Raw genomic sequence first — 25,043 nt, forward strand, 5'->3', positions numbered from 1 at the left:
AGTAAACTACAGACAAGTATTGTCAAAAAAAGAAGACCCATACAATCACTTATTTATTGGTAAAAAAAATAACCTTTATTAAAACAAAAAAAATATATGGAAACGCAACTTTATTCAAACAAACAACAGTATAACATGAAATAAGTGGGTGGGACTTCTCCGGAAGCAGCATGCAAAACATGCAAGACAAAAAAGAAGAAACATAAGTATGTGTGCCATGGTCAAGGGAAAAAGAAAGGTAGTCAAAATAAAAGGAAAAAAGTGAGAATGGGACAGAGAGCGAGTGGATGGAAGGGAAAAGGGGAGGGAGAGTCAAAAGAGCAGAGGGAGGAGGAGACAGAGCGTTGGCCTACTGCACCCAGCCCTCACTGTTCACATCCAGTCACCCGTGTGTCTGGGACGCTGGGACCCACAAGAAAGAGTGTGGTACAGCAAGTCCTTAAAATGAAACAGAGATATGAATGAGGCCAGGGATTACATTATTATTAGGCTGTGGGGTTTTAGGTTTAGACCTATAATAACTGATAAAACCCCACTGAAAGAAAAATAGCCCTCACCGGTGAAAACATATAAACACTGAAAAAACACCTACACAACCACAAACTAAATGCCATTCAAAGAAAGGAAAAAGAAAGTGAAAGACTCATTTTGTTCTTACTGAAGGGGTCAATAAAATGTAACTTGGTTATACAAGCTAGCAGTAAGAAAGACTGGCTAACATTATTCTGCTTCAGTTTTGTTCTTTAGGGATGCCACTAAAATATTGTTTCTTCTTCCTTTTACTTTTTTCAGTGTTATGGCCTTTGGTCTAAAGATGCAGGGTTTAGTTTCACGTTTTAGGTTTAGTTTAATTATTTTATAAACTGTAGAGAATCAGGACATATCAAACTCACATTTGATATTTTGGCTGCATTTGATTCTTTCACTGATAGGTAAAATGGCTAGTTTCATAAAAATCGTTCCTAATATGTGTCATCACATTTACCCACAGAGAATGGGTAAAAACCCTTAATACATCAGACCATAGTTTCTAGTGGTGTTAAAAGTTAGGCTGCAAACGTCAACATTATCGGCGCCATCTTGCTCTTCTTGAACCCATTCGTGCACGTAAGCGGCAGCCATTTTGAGCACCATGGCCTCCCTGCCCCTCGCTGATAGCCAGCGCGTCTCTCTCCCTCAACCTCGCCGGCACCCCCCCCCCCCGCTCTCACATGCCTTGAGTCGTAAACCCCTCTTCAGCGCAGCTCTGTCCCGGAATCCCATCCTGTTCCCAGCGCGACACCTCCCTTCACTCCTTTCATGGTCCCAGGCCCTTTGATACAAACCCCCCTTTCCTGCGCGCCCGTTTGTCTTCCTCGTTCCCAGGCCGCCACCTGGCCCTGCGGATACTGTTTATTGCCCCCCCCGTACAGTAGGAAGCTTCCCCCATTAAAGGGCCCTCGAATTGATCAAAGCCCCCACCCTATGATATCCGATCGACCCCACACACTCCGTGAATCGGCGGAATGTCCAGCTGCGCGATAATCAACACCTATTGTGACCGGGGTGGGGACTTCAACTGTAAATGTGTGTGGGAACGGGCCTGAAGGGGAGATTCCGAGGATGTCCTTTCATACTTCAAAGCATTACAAGAATGTGTTAACCTGCAATAAAGATCATAAAACTGTGTATAAGAGGCCAGGCCTCAGAGATGCGGTTAGAGCACCTCGTGACGATACTTGCTGTCCGAACTGATGTGTTCTCCTCCGGAGAGAATAAACCCTTGTTTCCTGCCTTCCAGTCTCCAGCGCCTGCCTCTTCATTGGTTAATATCTTGTGGGTTTAAGAGGCGACACCGCCGGGCAATACTTAAGGATCTTTTATACTGATTGGTAGCCTGACCTTTTTACAATTGGCGTCCCAAGCGTGGGGCCCATCAGCGACACGTGGATCCAGTGGGAGAGGTCCTGACGACAGAGTGAATGACTGCAACGATCGGGAGTGCACCTGTCCGATAGACCCTCGTCTGACAGCCGATCATCCGAACTTCACTGGTTCCGAACAGACCTCTCTCGAGTGATCTACGGTCCTGACTGGGAACCATCAGGAGTGCCGCGAGGATTACGAAGAAAAGAGGACGATCGGGCGCTGGATTCGGAAGACAAGAAACTGTCCATGCGGTCCGGGTAAGGTCGTGTAAACACGACGAATTGCGAAATGATTGTTCAATTGTTTAGAAAATACTAGTATTACTCTTTGTTGATTTATTTGGAGATTCGCTGTCTGCAAACGGAGAAACAACAGGCTCTCTCTTTGCAAGCAGTGAAGGATAGGTAACGCAGCCGTCGTGCCTATCTTTCTCCCCCACTGATTAATTATTTGAACCTGAACTATTGTTCCCAGACTGTTTTCTGGAGATTCTCTGTCTGCAAACTGGAAGGCACCCCCCCCTTTTTTTGCAGATAGTGAAAGGGTAGGTAACGCAGACCTTTGCGGGCCTACTTATTCTCCCCACTGAATTGTTTTGATTGACCGAACGTTGACTATTTGATATTGGTTCATGAGGTATTCACTGCCTGCAAACAACGTAGAATAGGAATATTCTGTCTAGTCTTTGCACGCAGTGATAAGATAGGCAGTGCTGACTTTTGTCCCCGTTGTGATCCGTCATGTCTGTCTTCTCCCCACTGATTGGTAGCCTGTTTAGCCCGGACCGCTTATTAGAGATGAACCATCCGGCTCCACTGGAAGGCACCCCTAATAAGGACATGTTCATGAAGCATGGATTGATCGCTATAGCCTATAACCAGCTGTGGCATAAATATACGAAAAAGGATCGAGAAAGTCAGTGGCCACTGATAGGATCCTTTGATGATGACAAAATAAACGCGCTAGAAGCAGCCCTCGGTAAAAACAAGACAATGCCCACTATGCTCGATAGTTTCGGCATGTGGCGCAAAGAAACTGAACAACGTAAAAAGAAAACTGAGAGTAGGTTGGGAAAAGAGCTGCGAAAAGCAGCCCACCTAGCTGCTCAGAAACTAGAAGGAGAGATAAAGGAAAGAGAGAAAGCCAAACAGAAACTAGAAATGGAAACATCAAGCCAGTGTCCAGTTAGAACGTCCCCCATGCTCTACCCTGATTTACCCTCGAAACAACGAGACAACGATGATCTGCTGTTAGGTCCTCCGACCATCTACATGCCCCCTCCATATGCCCCTTCCCAACCCTTAGCACAGCACTCACCACCCCCAGGTACAAACGAAGGTAGCGCCACAGCTTCGGCCCCCATGGCCTCTGTGCCGGCCGAACCCCTTGTATTAAATACTACGCAAACGACAACGTTAGGCGACCCTGAGACCCGAAGGGCTGGTTCTGCAAGAACAAACAGACTAAGCAAAGATGAGCGAACAGGGATCGACAAGATAGCAAGGACACTGGTAGAAAGGAACGAAGATGAAGAGTACATCACGGATATGTTCAACTCGTATACAGGGAGTCACAGACGACATTTTACCGTACGACTGTGTTACCATGTCTTGAACGCATACGAGGACCGATATCGAGACAAAGGTCCCGAGAGCCTAACGACTCTGTACCGGAAGGTCGATATCGGGGATGAGGGCGAGTGTGATGTGACGGACCTCCTTACGCGTACGCTTGAGGTTTTCCGCCACCTCACTGAACGAGAATCGGGAACTAAACCCACGACATCCGTAGCGACCGAACCACAAACTGAGCAATCTAACACCATGATGCCGATACGAGAGGCTGCCCCTTACTGGGTTCCTCCACGAGGTGCAGGGACTAACGATGATGCAAACCACCAAGATGCAAAAGGAAGGGTAGTGTACAACTGGGTCTACCAGCCATGGGACCGGCAAGAGATTCTGACATTCCGGAAATCTCTGCCTGACCTACGTAAAAACCCCACTGCCTTCTATACTGAATTGGGTACAGCCCTAGGTTCAACGATTATGACCCTGGCTGACATCGACTTGTTTTTCGGGTTATGTCTACCAGCTGATGTGTGGAAGCAAATCCGGAAAGTCGACCACCTTGAGCTGTTTGGACATACCTGGTCACAACTCGATAACATTGATAAACAACGAGGACCTGGACAAAAGCCTTTGAAATCCATTCTAGACCTTCCAGATAAAATCGTACAGAAATTAAAAACCCTGATTCCAGAAAAGAAAGTGGACTGGTCGATAGTAACGGCCTGTCGCCAGAAACCCCAGGAGGATGTATCGGAATACTTCTCCCGGTTTGAAACGGTGTTCTCCGATTACAGCGGCCAGGACATGACCACCGGACACCATCTGTTTGTCCAGAATTATGTTAAGGGTCTGTCATCGGAGGTCTCCCAGAAACTGCAGGCTAGCGAGAGTAGTTGGGCAGCCTCCAAACCTACGGCTATCCTCCAGATGGCCCAATATTATGAACATCAGAAAAATGAAAACGATAGGGCAACAGAGAAAAAGAAGAAGGACTTGAAAGAGAGGGTGATGATTGCCCAACTGCAAGGGGTGACTATAGGACGAGACCAATACCGGGGAAACTATCAGACGAACGTCCCTAAGGCTGCATTTCCCCAGGACCGCACTTTGACTCCCCACAGTGGACGTACAGACCTTAGAGAGGACCAGTGTGCTTTCTGCAAAGGAACTGGCCATTGGAAATCCCAGTGCCCAGTTCTTCTGGAAATGATCAGAAACAAAGACCCCAAGGACATAGCAAGTGGACCGAGAAATAAGGGACAACAGCGAGGGCCCCCAAATGACACGACTAACGACAGATCGGGCAGACCAAATACATTTGATCGACCCAGACAGAACCAATACCAGCAATCTGACTACGATGACGCCCACAACTTTGCATAGGACTGCCAAGGGCAAGGGAGGGATCCAGTCGAGCTCTATGTTGACCAGCAAGGCCCTTACGTCACTGCTAAGGTCCTGGGTACCAAGTCTCCATTTCTGGTGGACACTGGCGCAACACGTAGTGCGTTATCTAAACGACTGATTCCAAGGGCACCCTTGTCTGGCTCACTTATAACATCAACAGGTTTCGATGGAACGCCCTCCACTAACCCCTTGTCCGCCCCGATCCTCTTTGACGTAGAAAACAACACCACTGACACCACGTTTTTGCTTTCCTCCAATAGCCCTGACGCCATTATGGGACTTGACTTATTGAAACACTTCCGAGCGACGATCAGATGCTCTCAAGACGGAGTTCGAGTTTTCCTTTATGACAACCCCGTTCTGCTTAGACATTGCCCTCCCCGACGCATGTTTTCCATCACCGACTCTGACACATCCCTGCTTGACACTCTGCCTCCGTATCTGTGGGCCAAGGCGGATTCGGACGTAGGACGCATGTTGATTGACCCAGTGCACATTACTGTCCGACCAGACGCAACACTCCCAAAACTTCCACAATATCGGATATCGCCCGAGGGCGAGAAGGCATTGGTAAAGATTATTCAGTCACTGATAGACGCAGGAGTGGTAGAGGAAGTGGTTAGCAACGTTTGCAACAGCCCTATCTTGCCCATCATCAAGAAACAGGGAGAGGGAGATGAGAAAGCATACCGTTTTATCATTGACCTTCGAGAGATCAACAAAGTGGTGGTACCCCAGTACCCTGTGGTCTCAGACATCACCACCATCCTGACTTTGATTCCTTCTACTGCCACCACCTTCACTGTCATTGACCTCAAAAACGCATTCTTTTCCATCCCCATCCACCCAGACAGCCGATATCTCTTCGGCTTCACCCTAAAAGCCCGCTCATATAGGTTCTGCCGAGCACCCCAGGGCTACACAGAAAGCCCTAGCATCTACAGCCAGGCCCTCAAGAGACAACTGGATCAAGTCCAGTTACCCGATGGAGTGGTGTTAGTGCAATATGTCGATGACATCCTTTTGGCAGCCAACACCACTCCATTAGCAGTTACAGCCACCATTCAACTCCTGCACTTCCTTGCGGAAAATGGCCACAAGGTCTCCAAGAAGAAGTTGCAATTCTGCCAACCCCAGGTCACTTACCTAGGCCACCTTTTGTCCAAAGAAGGAAGGAAACTCACTCCCGACCGGATCCAAACCATTCTCGAAACTCCTGTCCCTAAAACCCAGAAACAGGTTCGCTCCCTACTAGGCCTCACCTCCTTCTGCCGACAGTGGTTACCAAACTTTAGCCTCATTGTGAAACCGCTGCTTTCTCTGCTAGGTAAAGACGTCCCCTTCCCACTCCCTTGGACCCCTGAGTGTCAAACCTCCTTCACGGAACTACAAGATGCCCTTTGTTCGGCCCCTGTCCTAGGTACCCCTGATTACAAAAAGCCCTTCTCCCTTTACACTCACGAAAGGGAGGGGTGCGCTTTATCTGTCCTGACCCAGGCCATTGGCCCAAAGCAACGACCGTGCGCTTACTTCTCTGCCACTCTTGACCCTGTAGCCAGAGCCTTGCCTGCCTGCCTTCGAGCTGGAGCTGCTGCTGCAATCTCTATCCGACAGAGTGAGGGGATCGTACTCTCGAATTCCCTCACGGTACTGGTACCCCATGCAGTTGACACCCTCCTGAACCAAACCAAGACGCAACACCTGACGAGTGCACGACTGACTGGATACGAACTGACTTTGCTTGCACCCCATATCGCCCTGAAAAGATGCACCACACTGAACCCGGCAACTCTGTTACCCTTACCAGAGAACGATCCCAATGTGCACCCTGTACATGACTGCGTGACTCTTACGGACGAACAGACTAGAAGTAGGGTTGACCTCAGAGACACGGCTTTCCCTGACCCTGACGGGGAGCTGTGGGTGGACGGTTCTTGCATCAAACTCCCCGATGGCACCACTTCCGCTGCCTATGCAGTCACCACGGCTCGAACTGTAGTCGAGACAGCCCGCATCACGCAACGATCTGCCCAGGCAGCGGAACTGATTGCCCTGACACGAGCCTGCATTCTGGCAGCAGGAACCACAGCGAACATTTACACCGACAGCCAGTATGCCTTCGGGGTGGTTCACCATTTTGGGCTCCTATGGAGGGAAAGGGGATTCTTGACCTCACACGGCACCCCCATTTTGCACGGGGATCTAGTCTCCGCCTTGATCGAAGCTGTCCTTCTCCCCAAAAAGCTTGCAGTCGTCAAATGCCAGGCACACAAAAAGGTGACAGACATCATTGGGCAGGGAAATGCGCTAGCCGACATCACTGCCCGAACGACAGCTGAAAATAGGACGACAACACGTATGTATGTGACAGGTCACAAGCAGAAAAATGGACTGACGCTAGGGACACTATTAGAGACATTCAAACGGCTAGCACACAACACGAGCTGACTGAATGGACACGGGTGGGATTAAAAGATGACGAAGGCTGCTGGCGGACAAGAGACACAAACAAATGGTTGCTACCTGACTCGTACATGATTCCCATACTGGCTATGGCACACTCCCCTGCCCACATAGGATCAGCCCCCATGATTGAACTTGTCTCCAGAGTTTGGCACAATGATAAAATCACAGACTCCGCCAAATGCCTGGTCCTACAATGCTTGATATGCCTGCAACACAACCCCGGGAAAGGAACTGTAGTACCCCGGGGAGGATTTGGGGTCCCAAATCACCCATTTGAAGTCCTGCAGATGGACTACATCCAGCTAGACAGGTGCCAAGGCCTGAAATATGTACTTGTCGTGGTGTGCGCATTTAGCAAATGGGTGGAAGCATACCCAACCCGTGACAACACTGCTATGGCCACTGCAAAGGTACTGTTAAAGGAGTTTTTCCCCCGTTACGGCCTTTGTCGTATTTTATGGAGCGATAATGGCCCCCACTTCATAGCCGAAGTCATCCAGTTCATCTTAAAGGGGTTGGGCATCAAGCAGAAATTCCACGCAGTCTTCCACCCCCAGTCTGCTGGACTTGTTGAGCGACACAATGCCACACTAAAGCTTAAACTGGCCAAGATAGTGGCTACCATGGGTCTGAAATGGCCAGACGCCCTCCCACTGGCATTGCTATCGATGCGTTCCACCCCCACCAGACATCACTTAACACCTTATGAAGTTGTTTTCGGTCGACCCATGAGTGTCTGGTCTGCACCGAAACCAACTTCCATTCATGACGTCCCGGACGTCCTAATGTCTGATTATCTGTATAAATTGACTGAAACTCTGTCTGTCATTCATCAGCAGGTGCAGCAGGCCATCCCCGATGCTTCCAGGGGTCCGGGTCACGCCATCCAACCTGGAGATTTCGTGCTGATCCGAAACTTTCAGCGGTCGAAGAGTTTGGAACCCCGGTGGACGGGCCCCTGGCAAGTGTTAATCACCACCCGGACGGCTCTTCGTGTGGAGGGGAAACGGCACTGGCTGCACGCACACCACTGTAAGAAGGTCTCCTCGACCCTGGCCACGACAGAAAACATCGACAACCAAGAAGAGCTCCTGAACAAAGACCGACCGTCGCTAACCTGCTATCCAGATACCGAAGCACTTGAACTTTCAAAATTCTCTGATCCCACTGTGCCATCCAGAGAAGGGTATTTCCTGCGTCGAAAGGAGGGAGCTTCGGCTAAGTAGACCACGAACTAAGTTGAATCTCAGAACGGTGACCCAAAGCAACCAAGGGTTACCTGGAGAGAAGCTAAACTAAGTCTGTGGTTCTGCCCACTACCGAGCACCTTGAAGATGAAGATGATGGAAGCGCCAGATAAGAAGATGATGGAAGCGCCAAATAAGAAGATGATGGAGGCAACAGGAAATACCCACTACAGAAACCCAAGAACAGACAGACTCCACAGCTCAAAGACAATTGCACTCTTCATCACAATCCTTTTCTGCTTTCTCCTCATGACCACACTCTGGATTGTGGAAGAAAATGCACCTGCACACGAAACATTCCTGACCACTGCTCAGCCTACCACCATGAAGGAACATTATCTGATTTCGCTTTCTCCTCAACTCAGAGAGAGACGAAAGGAGTTTTGGAATAACTCTTTCGTACAGCTCCTTCACCAGCACAATCTCGCCACCAATGCCACCAACTGTTGGATCTGTGGGTTGCTACCCCACGCCACTGGACACTCGATACCATTCATCCCTTCACCCTTCTCAGTTCATGGCTCCTGCCTTGCTTGGCTGATCCTCCTGCAATAAAGCTATAAGGACAATGCCACCTCCAGCAAAACCGTAACGCATTTCTTCCACGGGGTCTGGCGAAACAAAACAAAGGCACACTTCTGCCCGCAGACCTCCAACGACTCAATCCACATGGACATCCCTGCTAAAGAACGAATTGAAATGCAGGTGTTCAACAATCCAACCAGACCCACCTTCTCCTACCTGCGGAAACGAACGGCTGCCACTCTGACTGTGGCCCTGTCAGTCATCAACGTCACAGGCCACATGTGCATAGAAGGACATGGGACACAGCTGGTGGGCCGCAGTGCTTGCCGTTTTACCAGAACTTTGGACTCCACGGATCCACCTTCCTTTGTGTCGTCCCCAAACATGTATTTCGTCTGCGGCACAAAGGCCTACACCTGGCTCCCCAAAGGCTGGGGGGGCACTTGTTTCATCTCCTTCATCCTTCCTCCGACTTATGTGGCCCCAGCGAATCATCATAGACAAAAACGAGCCAAGGACATTGAGCAAGCCGACTCACCAGGAGCGCAGTTCCTTGATGCTATGAAGGGACTTGTTCCCCTCTGGGGCCCGATGGCAAACAGCCGTGCCATCCGACATCTGACTCAGGCAGTTGAGACAACAATGAACATCACAGCTGGTATCTTTGCTAACAACACCGCCGAGCTTCAAGCGGTCCGCTTGGTGGCCCTCCAGAACCGCCTTGTCCTAGATGTGGTTCTTGCGGACCGTGGTGGAGCATGCCGCATTATTGGGTCCAGCTGCTGTACATACATACCGGACAACTCACCCTCAGTGTACAAAGCCATCGAACATCTTCACAGACTCTCTTCAGAAGTCCACCAGGATCAGGAAGAATGGTCGCTTGGTGGTTGGTTCTGGAACACCGTTAAGAACTGGGGCTGGAGACTGTTCACCATTATCCTGATTCCTGTAGTTGTAATATGCGGTCTATGCTTAGGAATTCAATGTCTGCCACCTCTGTGTTCATTATGTACAAATTGTATTTGCCCTAAGACTGTGGACTTTGGAAACGAACGCATGGGAGCATTATATGATGCCGAGGTTAGGAATTTGATGAAGATTGACATTGAGTAGGCAAGTTGGCTAGATATGTTGAAAAGGGAGGACTGTTAAAAGTTAGGCTGCAAACGTCAACATTATCGGCGCCATCTTGCTCTTCTTGAACCCATTCGTGCACGTAAGCGGCAGCCATTTTGAGCACCATGGCCCCCCTGCCCCTCGCTGATAGCCAGCGCGTCTCTCTCTCTCCCTCAACCTCGCCGGCACCCCCCCCCTCTCACATGCCTTGAGTCGTAAACCCCTCTTCAGCGCAGCTCTGTCCCGGAATCCCATCCTGTTCCCAGCGCGACACCTCCCTTCACTCCTTTCATGGTCCCAGGCCCTTTGATACAAACCCCCCTTTCCTGCGCGCCCGTTTGTCTTCCTCGTTCCCAGGCCGCCACCTGGCCCTGCGGATACTGTTTATTGCCCCCTCCCCCGTACAGTAGGAAGCTTCCCCCATTAAAGGGCCCTCGAATTGATCAAAGCCCCCACCCTATGATATCCGATCGACCCCACACACTCCGTGAATCGGCGGAATGTCCAGCTGCGCGATAATCAACACCTATTGTGACCGGGGTGGGGACTTCAACTGTAAATGTGTGTGGGAACGGGCCTGAAGGGGAGATTCCGAGGATGTCCTTTCATACTTCAAAGCATTACAAGAATGTGTTAACCTGCAATAAAGATCATAAAACTGTGTATAAGAGGCCAGGCCTCAGAGATGCGGTTAGAGCACCTCGTGACGATACTTGCTGTCCGAACTGATGTGTTCTCCTCCGGAGAGAATAAACCCTTGTTTCCTGCCTTCCAGTCTCCAGCGCCTGCCTCTTCATTGGTTAATATCTTGTGGGTTTAAGAGGCGACACCGCCGGGCAATACTTAAGGATCTTTTATACTGATTGGTAGCCTGACCTTTTTACAGTGGGTCAGTATTGATAGTAGGTGAATTGCCAACACCTCAGGCTTTAAACATTAAATGCAAGGTATAGTGACAAGTATATATATATCACCAAGCATCTGGGATAGTGGTGAAAACGTAACACCAGACTGAAACAGACAAAAATCCTCACTTGTTATGCTCTGAAAAAAAGGTTCTTTCCAAGTTCAACAAAGATTGGAGTGATATTGTTTGTATTTGTAGTGATTCAGCTACATATATAAAAAATGTGTGTGATGACCTGTCAAAATTGATACCCGAGCTGAAGGGATTCCCTTTAGGAGCTCCTTGCCACTTGTTAGATGGTATGCTGAAAGCATCTTTACAATCTTCAGAGTTAATGAGGGATGCTATTGAATTTTTAGGCCATTCTGGTGCACTGTTTTCTTATGCCCAGGAACTAAAACGCAAATATTTATCATTTTGTGCTTTATGTGGCATCATTGAAAGAGTCAGCCCAACTGTGTCCCTTAGCTGACGGTTCTCAGCCCAAGCGGCTATGAATGCTGAGAGGGCCTTTTCACAGAAGTTTACATGGGAAGGAAAGCGCGAGCGCACATGACCAAAGACTCACTAAAGAAGTATTGTATGGTGTACTGCAATAGGATTAATTTGCAAAAATCTCTTTGGACCTCATATGTACTATATGTACACTGTCTATATACCAGTTGTTTCAGTGCAGAAAGCAAGCAATGATAAAAGCAAAACGTTCCATAAACACCAGAAAAACACTTTTTCTGTTGTTTTTAGTGGCGTGAAAATGTGTAACCACTGATAACAACTGTTTTTTAAGATATTGAAAACACTGAAAAAAAAACACCAGAATTTACCAAAAATAGAAACTGAAAACAGGACAGCCTAATTATTATCTAATGTAACATCGCTTCTCTGCACCTGTGCACCCAGGCTGTTGCACCCCAGCTCCTTCCCCCACACTGTGCTCAATTGCAGCTCCTGCGCATTGAGGCTTCACTGCTCACCTGCCACCACCGGTGTGTCAAACGACGTGCCGGTGCAAACTTCAACTCCAGGGTGCCTCTCTCAGGGTGGCACAGCAAGTCTCCAGTGGGGACAGTGTCTTGATACCACGATAGAAGGCGTCAGAATACCCCAGGGCATGATCACGGGCTGAGGACCCGCTCCGCCCATTTTGGTGTAACCAACTCAGTGTCTGAAAAGGGAGAAATAATATAATGCTGGAAACGTCTTGAGGTAAATGACGGTTTATTTCAAGCTTACTAGAGAACACCAGTTGAGTGCATCCTTCCTTCTTGAAGTACGATCTACAAACTGTTAGTGGTAATTGTGGTTCAAAGAGGAGTTGGAGTGCACAAGAATACAGAAGGTTGAATAATAATATGTTATGCCAATGTTTAAATACAAAGGACCAGAGCACATGCTAGAAGCATAATGTGCGTTAGTAATGCAATGGCAGAAGCCTGTGTGCATGTATACTTAGTAATCAGCTCGCTACAGTGCCCCAAAAGCCAACGTCACATGTCTGTAGGGCAGGGCTGCTTGCTGGCTCAGGCCTACAGTACTGTCCAGCAGGTCCTTAAAATGAGTAAGACAGTAGATTATTAGTTGTAGTGGATGGTAGTCCACCACAAGTAATAATGTGGCTATTCCTGTTAGGTTTAGTGATGGTTTCAGTCATTTAAATCTGACCTCAACCCATGTTAGCTATGTCACAGAGTAGACAGGCTTAATTTAAGATAATGTGTAAAGCATATAAAAGTACCAACAAAGTCAAAAACAACACAAAGAACTCCCACTCCAACTTATAAAATAGAGCATAATTGAATGAACAATACAAATAGCACCAAAAAGAGTTAAGCACCAACTGTGGTCAACTGATCGCAGTAGACCAGGACCTAGGTGTAATTTGAGGCTGACTGCAATGGGGCATGGTTCAGCTACAGAAACCAGGTTCAATCCAGTCTAAAGTTTTACCTTCAGGCCTAATCTCTAAAATGGTAGTCAAAATCCTCTGTGGAGCAAGGCCCTAGATTGTGGCCAAGAAGGGCTCCATGATGTCAGATAGGCATCAGATGACAGTTTGATATTGGGTTTTGGCAGAAAAGCTCAGAGCAGGAGAACTTTGAAATTCATGTCACACTTTTGCCGTTTTTGCCCAGTGAAGATTTCTATGTTCGGATTTGCTTGCTTTTTTGGAGACCAGGTTCTTCCAGTGGGACAAGGTAGAAGGCTGTAGCTGAACAGGGCTCCATGAGACCAGATACCTTCTCCATTAGTTCTTGCTGAATTGGATTTGCTGCAGCTAAAAAAGCTTTGAGCTGAAGCAACGCAAATCATTAGCTCAGCGGTAATGCACCTTCATCAGATCGTCTTTGCATGTTGGTTCTGTTCCTACAGACACCAAAATGTTGCTAAGTCACAAGCTTCAGGTGATGATAGGAGTATACTTTGATACAGTGATGGGTCCACATACCTCAGCAACAGCACCTGGGGGTCAACACTTACTCTAGCAGTAGCCACCAGCAGGGTTCATGGCAAGCCCAGTAGGAACCAGTATGCTGGGCTGTTGCAGGAAAGAATTATTGTAGCTTGGTGTGCCACATGTCTTGAATAGGTCAGCCTCATGACCCTTGAAGTCCACTGTATTGTCCTGGATACAAGAGAGAGTGGAGATCCACTCTTTTTGGCTCTTCTCAAGTCTCAGACACGATGATCTTCGTCAGGTCCACTACTGTTCTGAAGCGGGCACTGTGGGTGACATGTTTTTGTCTGGTACAAGCCTGTGGGTCAGGGTAATTCCGTGCTCCTCTATAACCAATGGGTAAAAAGGTCCTGGGATAACTCTACCCACTTTTGCTGCATTTCCTGTGTGCCCTAAAGTAAGCACTCGCACAGTGCCCCTCTTTGCCTAAAACCATGATAGCAGACCTTATTTTCCCTGTGCATAATGTGTGTGCCAACCCATTTATTACACCTCGTGAAGCGGGCTATTCAGCTTCCAGGTGACGGTTGGAGGTCATGCAAATGAGCCTCCAGAGGTAATTGGCAGAGAAAAGGTAATGTTCCACATGTACCTGTTCCTTCATTGGTATTAAAAATTTGATTTTACCATTAATTTTGATTTTGAATTACCAATTAAAAAGAGTTTTGAAATATATTTCTAGCTGTTTCTTAACTGAAGATAGCATTATTAAATGTAATAATGCAACCATTTTTTCCTATGGAACAGCCAGCCTTGTTGTAGTGAAAATAGCTTTTGGGACTTTTTCAATATAAGGCCCTGCTTAACAAAAAACCTTTAGATATCTTACTTTTAAATGTTATGCATCTTGCCTGTGGGAAATAAGGCCAATTTAAGGATGGCATAAATATTTAAAAGGAGGGGTTATTTTGACAAGTGGAATTTGCATTTTAGAACTTCAACCAGCCACATTATAAATGGTAGGCCTCAAGCATGGTTGCACTGTCACTGTAGTGGATGACACAATGGGTGCCACAGCCCACTAGTGACATTTAACTTACAGGCCCGGGGTACACTCTGCACCCTATTCTAGGGCCTTGTGTGTAAATTGGATATGCCAGTTAGGGATATGCCAAGCATCATGTTGAAAGGAGGAACTCAGGCACTTTAATAATGGTTAGCAGGGATAAAATGCCCAGAGGTCAGCAGCCAGAACAAACAGTAAAGTTGAAAACCTGCGTGTACATCAAACAAAAAGATGATTATTATCTATGTTAGGCTCTTCCTGAAATTATTTGACTGATGATTCATGAGATGCTATGCATGCTTTAAAGTGGTACTTTACTTGAGAGGCTGTAAGTAGCATTTCAAGTTACACCTGGCTACTCTCTGCTCATGAATGGCAGCAATAAGAGAGACAGGTGTCCAGAGATGCAAGATCTGGCAGTGGCAGCACTGTGCTAACATTGATGATGAACAACTTCTTCTTGTGATTACTCAAAACTGCTATGAACTGTAACTACTGGAATGAATTTGAGAGAAATTATAATGATATGCTGTCATCCCACTCTCCTTCCCTGTAATTGTATAACTCTTCCAATGGCTATTTTGCTAACAACTCATGGGATGCACCTGCATGATTTGAAGTGATAGTTTACCTGAGATACTATGGGCACCATTTCAAGCACACACAAACGTAAATGGCTATGCACTGCTTATGAATGGCAATGACCAAGGAATACATGTGTCCAGAGATGTAATCAGTGCTGCAATATTACAGATGGTGAACACTTTCTTCTTGTGAGTACTTGGAATTACTATGCAACACTGAGAATGCATTTGGGATAACTAGTTATGGCATGCGGACAGTGTTCTCCCTACACCCCAGTAATTTTTAGGCTCCTCCTAATCTGACTACTTATTAATGGGATGCACATGCATGATTTGCAGTGGCACGTTACCTGAGAAACCATACACTGCATTGCAAGTCCCCCGAACCCTATTGGCTACTTGTTAGAAATGCGGTCTCTAATTGGAAGAGGTATGCACCCTGTCCAAGTAGGGACCACCCCTTCAGTCAGGGTAAGTCAGATACACACTGAAAGATAACCTGCGCTAACACTCTGGTAGCTTGACACAGAGCAGTTAGGTGTGTCTAAAGAGGCAATGTGTAAAGTATTTGTGCAAAACACACACAGTATTAAAATGAATACACCACAAAAGTCTCCACACATCTTTAGTAAAATAGGCAATATTATGAAATAATAAGACCAACATTATACAAAATCTAATAAGTAGCAGTTAAGTTAAGAATTTTTCAAGAATAAAAGGATTTTTAGCGCTTAGAAGCAATAAGCGCCTGTATGGGTTATCTAGTCACGCTGGGCCAGGGCAACGGCAAAGGTTCCGTTCACGTGGTAGAGCGCAGGCCAACAACAGAATTCACGCAGGTCCAGTGAACAAAAGTACCTTATCCTAGGCCAGATGCGGGGCACAGCGAGCACAGCGAGCGATGCTTCGATGTCGATCCCACAGTGAACCGTGATGCATCAGTTCTGTTGACGAAGCGCCGGATTACTTCACGCAGCAAAGGATGCGTCAATCTCTGTACACTGCTGCATCGAAAGGCGTTTCCGTGCATCATTTTCTGCAGGTGCTGTGGTGGTACCCTTGAGCACATGGGAATGGTTGCACTAGTGCTATGGAGATAGACTGAAACTAGTGAGTAAATACAATTACTCCAGCTATCTTTGAGATATTGAATTTCTACTATAAATATAGTCGCTTAGGTTGTGATATGTTATTTTGTGAGGCACAGTATTTTATTCACCGGTTTTGTCTATATTCTTGTAGAATGTCATAAAAGAGATGCAAACAGTATATAACAGTGTATGAACATATTAAAACTATGCAATCTACTGTGGTTATGTGTTGTTAGGTATCTGTGGAGCTTATCTGCGTCTACTTCTGCAATTACAAGGGATTTTTTTGTCTTCTTTTATCTCACCTTGACACATTTCTAGCTATGGTATTTCTGGCATGCTACAAGCCTGTTGCAGTGAAAAGCACCTTGTACTCTACAATATATACATAATGCCCCGATACTAATGTGGAACTAGTGAAGAGTGATCGCATCAGCACTCTTGTCCGAAAAGCAAGTGTTCACATGGAGAGCTTCGAATGTGAAAGCCTAACTTTGAGACCACCCACTCAAGCAGCAGATTTGTTATCGCTGGTCTCCACCTTCAGAATGATCAGACAACATGGTTGTGCTAGATAGAATGTTTTTTTCGTCTTGTCTGAGGGCTACATTCACAGAATCGCATCCGAAAGGATGAAAGCAAATTACACTTCTGGTTCGAAGCGGCATGCAGTTTTCGATATAAATAATGAGGGGTAGTTGCTAGAAAGAGACTTTATAAAGAGCGGCAAAAGACATGGAGAGAGAACAAGGTGTATTAATAGACTGTAAGATCATTTATTAGTTGGAGGAGGGTCTTAGATATCTGGGATCGATTTACATTCGATGGAAATTAAAAATGTGTGCCAAATGTTCATACTTTTGCACGGGCTGTCAGATTGTTACTGGAGAAAACCTCAAGTAGGCAAGATGCCGAGGCACAGAGAAAATGTTGCACATTTACTATTGCGCATTCATTTGTATATGGACAGTCCATAATAATAATAATAATAATAATAATAATAACAATAATAATAACGAAAAGGTTATAGCAAGGCTTGTTATTTACAGAGCATTGGAAATTCAGAAGTGTTGCACGAGGACCTATATAAAATAAGTAACATCAAAGTTATTATTATTATTAATATTATAAGCCTTAGGTTTACAAAATAGGTGTTTGAAAGACACTCAGCATGTACTAATCAAGCTACATTTACTGTATCAAAACCGATATCAGCCACGTCAATATGTGATTCAGGTTTTCTTTCCTACAAATAGCCAAAACGCCATCATCTGATTACAGATTTTCTCATGACTTGAAAATGAAATATACTAAAACACAGTCTTTAAAAAAATATAATCCAGAAAATGTAAACTCAAAAGCAGTGCTTACCATCAAACACAATTGTTAAAGCATATCAGAATTTATAATTTCGGATTAGGATGACAAATATTTTGTAGAGATTATTTTATCATGGGATTGTAACACTGGACGTTTGTTGTTAACAAGTATGGTTTGTCGGAGTGTGGCCGGCAAAGGAATTTAGGATAGAAGAAATAATTCAGCCAATCCATACTAAGTAGGCGACTTGGTCATGCTTCCATACAGAGCATTCCTCATTCTGTTTGTTAGGTCTCGGCTTTATCTGTCTGCTGGAGGTCTATTGTTTCTAATACATAACACCTACTAAGAGAGGGGTATGAGTCAGTCCTTGCTCATGGCCGAATGGCTGCCAAGACCATCTCAATTCCCTTCTTTTGATTCAATGGATTTCCTTCCTATCAACCCCAGGCAAACTGTTCATCCTGAACAGAATAAAGGAACACGTTGACGCTCAGTTACAAGTCCAGAAAGCTGGCTTCCACAAAGATAGATCCTGCACAGGCAAGATTCCAACACTGAACATAATCATTGAACACTCAAGGGAATGGAACTCCGCCCTCTATGTCAACTTCATCGACTATGAGAAGGCATTTGAAAGCGTGGACAGGGAGACCCTTTGGAAACTCCTTTTCCACTACGGTGTGCCAGATAAACTTGTAAGAATCATCAGGAATTCTTATGAGGGAATTACCTGCAAGAAAGTCCATGGGGGGGGCATGGCCTGCAGTCGATTGAGACAGACACATGAGCTCTGGTGCCGGGCCCTGCTGATAGCCCTTTCTCCTGTAACCAAGCCAAAGACCGGCATCACAAAGCAGCTGTTGGAGCCTGTGCATCATGGAGGAGGTTGGTGGAGAATCAAGTCCTTGAGGGGGGTCGCATAATCCCTGGCGATACAACGGCAGCAGCACGCCAAGCAAGATGGCAGTCGCTGCCATGTGGGAGAAACCCTATCAGCTTGACTGGCTGTGGCAAGCAGTGATATAATTGCTGCCAAGAATTGAGTGACTCCAACACCCGCTGGAGCCTTGTTGTGGACAGGATCTGGTGCGGGCCCCTGTAAACAAAGGCAGTTTGATGATGCAGGTGGTAGCACTCCACACTCGCAGCAAGATAGAGGCTGCTGCCTGGTAAAAGTGATTTGGTTGCTTGAAGAGGCTGAATTATAGCAGCCTGACACCCACAGGTAGATAGCTGCTACCCCGGCCTCCAGGGCCAGAGAGGCAGGCTGGCATCGAGGGACAGCGGGCGGTGCTGTGCGGGCCTAGGGCTCCTCTTAGGAGCAATATGAAATGCCAAGCTGGCCACGGGTGCACCCAAAATGGCTGGTGACCCCTGGAGTCTGTCAGTGTGAAACTGGGCTAGATCCAGAGGCTGTAATGGCTGAAGAGGGTGGCGGGGTCCTGACACTGGGAGGACAGCATTGCAGATGGTAAGCCAGGTTGCTCGTGCCTTCGGGAGTGTTTGCGGCTTCGTGGTTGGGCCAACTATCCCCCTGATAGGTATGGGCTGCGGGGGGATGGTCCCCTGTGTAGGTGATGGATGGGGGGTGCCAAACTAGGAGGGGAGTGGTGATGTATGTTTGTTCAAGTAGGCCCTAGGGCACTGTATACCTTTTGAATCAGAAATGGGAGCCCCAGGAGGGCCTAAGGATGACAGGCCAAGAGATAACGGTTGGGGCCTTCAGCATGTAGAAAGGGCTGTCAGTTAGGGAAATGGGAGCCCCGGGAGGTCCTAAGTATGACAGGCCCAGAGATAACGGTTGGGGCCTTCAGCTTGTAGAGAGGGCTGGCAGTTAGGGTCTCCCCCTCCCGGGCAAGGGTGTGCTCCATGGTCCTGAAGGTAGGGCTTGCTTCGGACCCCCACCATAGGGATGAGTATCGCAGTCAGGGCGCAATGGAGTCTGAGCAGGGTCTGGACACTCACATGGAGATAATCTTGGCCATGATGAAGGATATCAATACCACCGGGTAGACAAAAATTGATGCAGTGGTGCATGATCTGGGACTTATGCACATTGTCAGTAAAAACTAGCAGACCCGGTGGGAAAAACCAAATCCCCACTGTCCTGGGTGGCACAGAAGGTGGCGGACAATAATAAACCAATCTTCTCCATGCAGATGTCCATTGAAAAGCTGCTGGAGAGAGTGGAGGACGCTGAGGGACGAGATCACCATAATAATGTGCAGCTAGTGGGGATCCAGGAACTTGTTAAGGGTCTGAGTTGTTTTTGGACTCCTGGTTCTTGTCAACAGTGCTGGATCACAAGGCCTCAAAGATGTTCAGAGTAGAAAGGGCACATTGGGTGCTGGGCAAACCTCCGGCACCCGGCACGCCGCCCAGGCCAAAATGTGGCCAGACTACTGAACGTCCGTAACTACATTCACGTGAGTCCCTTGCTCACTTTGCCACTGGATTCAAGCAAGCCGGGCTGAAGACGGCTGAAATGCCAGAAACCGGTCCTCGGTAGCTTGTTTCCGGTCCAGGGAAGGCATGGCTCGGCAGTTCGGGCTGGACTGTTCCCATGAGTCACAGAGTCAGACTGATTTGCATATGGCCATGTCTGAACTGGGGTGGCAGAGTGGGCTAAAGAACGGTGATGGATTAAACCCAGATCAGTTGACTGGGGGTGAGTGCTTGTATTGTCAAAGCTCCGTCCATCATTTCCTTTGGTTTTTCCACATTCTACAGGTGGCATGTGCCCATCGTCCTTGGGAGATTGAGGAAAAAAGGTGAGTATTTACCCTGACTTCACCATGGAAGTCCAGAGCCAGAGGGAAACCTTTGTTGCAGGCAAATGTCAACTGCAGAAACTGAAACATAAATATTCACTGTTTTTTCCAGCAAAGCTGAGGGTCATCAATGATGGGGGGTCTCACTTCATTGACTTGTAGCAGAGGTTTGGAAGTGGTTGGAGACAAAGTGCCACTCACTCCCTGAGGCTGGGGCAAGAGACAGCTTTGGTGGAGCCAGGGACCCAGACCGAAAGCTTAGGGGCAGCCACGGGCTGCCCCAATAATGGCAAAGTCTGAGAGGGAGAGTATTGTAGCAGATATCCAACAATCCAGGTACCTGAATGGGGGCAAGAGATGGGCAGCACTGACGATGGAGCCCGAGGACAAGGAGGGCGACTCTACTGCCTCACAGACAGACTCTGAGGAGTGATGGTATCTTGGACTGCAGTGGTACTGCCTGTGGTCACCCGATGACTGTAGACACTCTTGGTTAGAAGTCCAACGGATGTAGGGACTGCCCTAGGGCACACAATATATGGACTAAATGTGTACTGGGTAGCCGTTACAGCAGTAGACTATGATACCATCATGGAGCCAAGCCCCTCACTTTGCTAGACACTGTAAGCAAAAACTGTTCTTCGACTTAGGATTCTTTAGGGATCAGGGAGACAAACGCCTTGGGTATTGGGGAGTCAGGTACTTTTAAATCCATGGCATGAGGTTCTTGGGAGAAGGGTGGGGAGGAGGGTAGTTTGCAAGCACACAGGAGGAGGCTGCAGGGGAGAATGTAGCATACATAACCACACACCATGGCAATACACATAACAGAGGAAGTGACCCCCTGCGATGTTCCTTAGGATATAATTCTGGAATGTCAATAATCTGGGTAACGAACTGAGGAGGGGGGGTCATTTGGAAGTACCTGGCAGGCATAGCCCAGATATTATCCTGCTACAAGAAATTCATTTTGGGTGACAACAATTGCAGGATCCTCCACTATAGAAGATACAAACTCTTGGTGCGTGCAGGATTTTTAGGGGGATCCCATGGGGTGGGAATGTTAGCATGTAGGTCCCTCCCACTGCAGGTCACCAGTGTATGGGCGAATGAGCTGGGATGCCAGGGGCATTACTTTGAAGATGGAATGGGAAGCCCCACCTGTTTGCATTATGGTACTTCCAACCTCCCTGTCTCCAAACTGAGGTGCTGGGGTAGTTAGGTAACTGAATCGCAGGAACCCTGGAGGCCCTGCTACTTGTAGGGGGGTACTTTAATTTAACGGTGCAGGGGGGAAATGACAGGATCACATAGTCAGGAGACAGGCCTAGTACAAATTCATGATTGGCCTCCTTCCTCTACTCCATGAGAATGGCAGACCTCTGGCAGGAAAAGCACCCCAAGACAAGTATATATTAATATGGATCCAACAATATGTGCTAACCATCGAGATTAGACTACTTCTTGGTGCCATGTCCTCAACAGCCCTGGTCAGAGTTTCACTCAGTGGAATACTGCTGAGTTGCCGAAAAACTCTGCAATTCTGCGGAGTTCCGTGTGTAAGAGGAGTGAGTATGTATTGCTTGGCCTGACACCCCTAAAAAATACTTCCAGCTGACAATAAAATCATAAAATAAATATAGTGCGTTGTTACGTGCAGACCAAGGCCTGCAGTGCACTATAGCGCCTCAACGTCATGCTCTGTAGCCGGCACCTGCAGGGTGATTGGTAGTCGGGACCAAGAGAGCCCTCACAAAGCATTATAAAAAGACATCGTTACATGCAGTTGGTGTCATGCAGTAGTCACGGGCGACACATCTCATGCTTCCCCTACCTGTGCATCCGTCGAAGGAGAGCACCCTCGGTCAGCAGGCTGGGTGCAGGCCTTTCCTCGCATCCTCCTCAATCTCCGCTCTGCTCTGCACTGCAGCAGGAAGATCAATTCCAGGTTGAGCCTAGGCATGAAAGGCGGTCGCTTGACTGGTTGTGGTCACCTGACTCGGGCACCTGACGGTAGTGATTCGTCTATCAGCCGCCCTCATTGCGCTGCTTTGGGTGACCTCGGAGCACAGGGGGGGAGAGGGAAACATGGGTTTGGCCTGGCTTTAATTTAAGCCAAAGCAAAGATGAGCTGAGCATGGAAGCCAACATAAGGTGAGCGGTGCACCTGCTGCACAGGCCAACTCACCTCCGCTGACTGGAGTCAAAGTTTTATGCCAAACTGTGCCCTCCAATGTGACACAAAAGGAATAACCCCATGTGGCTATCAAACAACATCCACTTTCTTAACACCACATCCACTTGAATCCAAGGTGTTTGAGAGTAAATCTTGTATTTTATTTTTTGCACTCTTATTAATCAAAAAATGTTAATTTTATCTTGATCTCTTCATCTGCAGTACATTTACCATTACCAATACCAATAAATCCAACTGGCAAGAAATATAACGACTTAGACATATATACAGAATCAGAAAAACAGAAAAGTTTGGTTTTCGTGTGATAAATCATAACAACTAGAGACAACTCATTTAACACGATCCAAAATCTCATAAAGTTTGTGACAATCTGCAGTGTCCAAAGGATTTTGTCAAATCGTTGCACCTCATGTGTTCCGCTTCTGGGGATGAAAGTGCATCTTTAGGATCCCTTCTCTTTGATTCTAAATGACCGAATATGTATTTTTCAGTCTCTTTCATCACTGATGAATATCCACAAGTAATGTACTTGAATTGTATTTGTTGAAGGGTCTCACATTTCTTCCCCAGAAGAACATGCGATTTTATGGCAAGGTCATCATCAGGGCATAATATTCAATTGCGGTTCATACGAAAAATGTGCATTGGTGGTGCAGGTTGTTTCCATGTGCTCTTTTTCTTGAATAAATGTCTTTTTAAGTATTGCAGACGAAGCTCATAACTAGCATGTTTATTTTGACTGTGGAACCGACCAATGTAGATATCACCACTTCCTTGTTGCCGTGACTGGCATGCACGATTGAATCATCAAACGTCAGCACTCCAGTGGAGTTCACAGAGTGGCCAAACTCCATCAACTCCGCTGGCGGGGTGGAGTTTGCTGCCCTCCCTTAGTCCTTAGTTGGGTAGAGTTGGGTACACGATCCCCCTACCAAGGGGTTTATCTGATTACTCACCAGTGGTTACAAATATCTGGACGCCTACACGGGGCACATGGGGCAAATTAATACTTGGTCCATGAGAGCTGTCTGACTGGAATGCCAATAGACTGATAGTGAAGACCATGGGGCATCATTTCAAGGAGAATGCTGGTACCGTGGACTCAGAGGCATACCTATGGGAGGCATACCAAACAGTTATCCAGGGACTGCTGATCACACATGGGATTGAGAAGTAGATGGAAAACGATAGAGAGTGTGAGGAACTGGAATCAAAACTGTCTCTTTTGGATAGAGAATATGTGGATTCCCTTTACCTGGGCTTGGCCCAAAAGGTGGAAGGGACAAGGGAAGATCTTAAGTCTCTGCTATACCAAGAAGCGAGCACCCACTTCTGAGCTCTGTAAAAGTAAGTTAAATGAGATTGGCAACAAGGCAAGGAAGCCCTTGGCTTGGATACCAACGAAGGAGGAAGGGCAAAGGTGGGTTCCGGCCATCCGGATGGGGGCGGGAGTGATGGTGGAAACCCCAAGCAAAATCACATCAGTGTTCGCTGAGCACCTGAGGGCTCTTTATTCAAGGCAACTTAGGGTCAGGCGGGCAGAGTAAGAGTGGTTTATATTTGACATCCTGGCACCACAACTAGACCCTGAAAGGAGTCATGCCTTAGAGGCAGAGATTACGGAGTTAGAATTTGCAGAAGCTCCAGTAAAAATTAAGCGTATCAGATCCCTGGGCCCAAACAGCCTGCTACCTGAGTTCTTTAAATGAGTAAAGTCCTGTATCCCGGGCCCACTCCGGTTGCTACACTGCAAGGCAAGGAAAGGCAGTTATTTTCCTGCATGGCAGTAGTGATGATTCACAAGCAGGGCAAGCTAGTAGTGGACTGCGCCTTGTATACACCAATCTCATTGCTGAATGAAGAAACCAAGGTCCTAGCCAAAGTGCTTGTGAATCGCCTTATACAAATAATGCCAGGGCAACAAGGCAGAACTTACGAAGACTTGCTTGCTGTCTAGGGTGGAGGGATGGGATAGACAAGCTGATTATACTCTTGACGCTTGATGCAGAGAAAGCTCCCTGGAGTTACCTTACCTGATGTCAATACTGGGCAAGATGGGGTTTGGCATGACGTTTCTGGCTTAGGTGGCGCTGCTATGCACTGACCCTCTACCTGGGAACTGTCAGTGCAAAGGACCGGGATGTCTTGAGGGAAAACCTAAACCAGATCCTGCACAAGTACGGATCGCTGTGGGACACTGGATCAGCCTCCTGCGCTCCCTGATGGGTATAGCAGCCCTCTACAAAATGATCTTTCTCCTGAAATTTCTTTATGTGCTGCATAATACTCCCGTTTGCTCCGAGGATGAGGTGATGAGAGAGCTACTGAGGCAGGATTGGATAACGAAGATGGCCAAGACTACCCTGGACAGGAGGCCCCTCGAGTGAGGCATCGCCCTCTCGGACTTGCTGCTGTATCATTGGGCAGCACAAATACAAGTGATAAATTACTGGGCCTTCTCAGGGT

The sequence above is a fragment of the Lissotriton helveticus genome, chromosome 6, assembly GCF_964261635.1.
Source record: "Lissotriton helveticus chromosome 6, aLisHel1.1, whole genome shotgun sequence".
In the NCBI taxonomy this organism is placed as follows: Eukaryota; Metazoa; Chordata; class Amphibia; order Caudata; family Salamandridae; genus Lissotriton; species Lissotriton helveticus.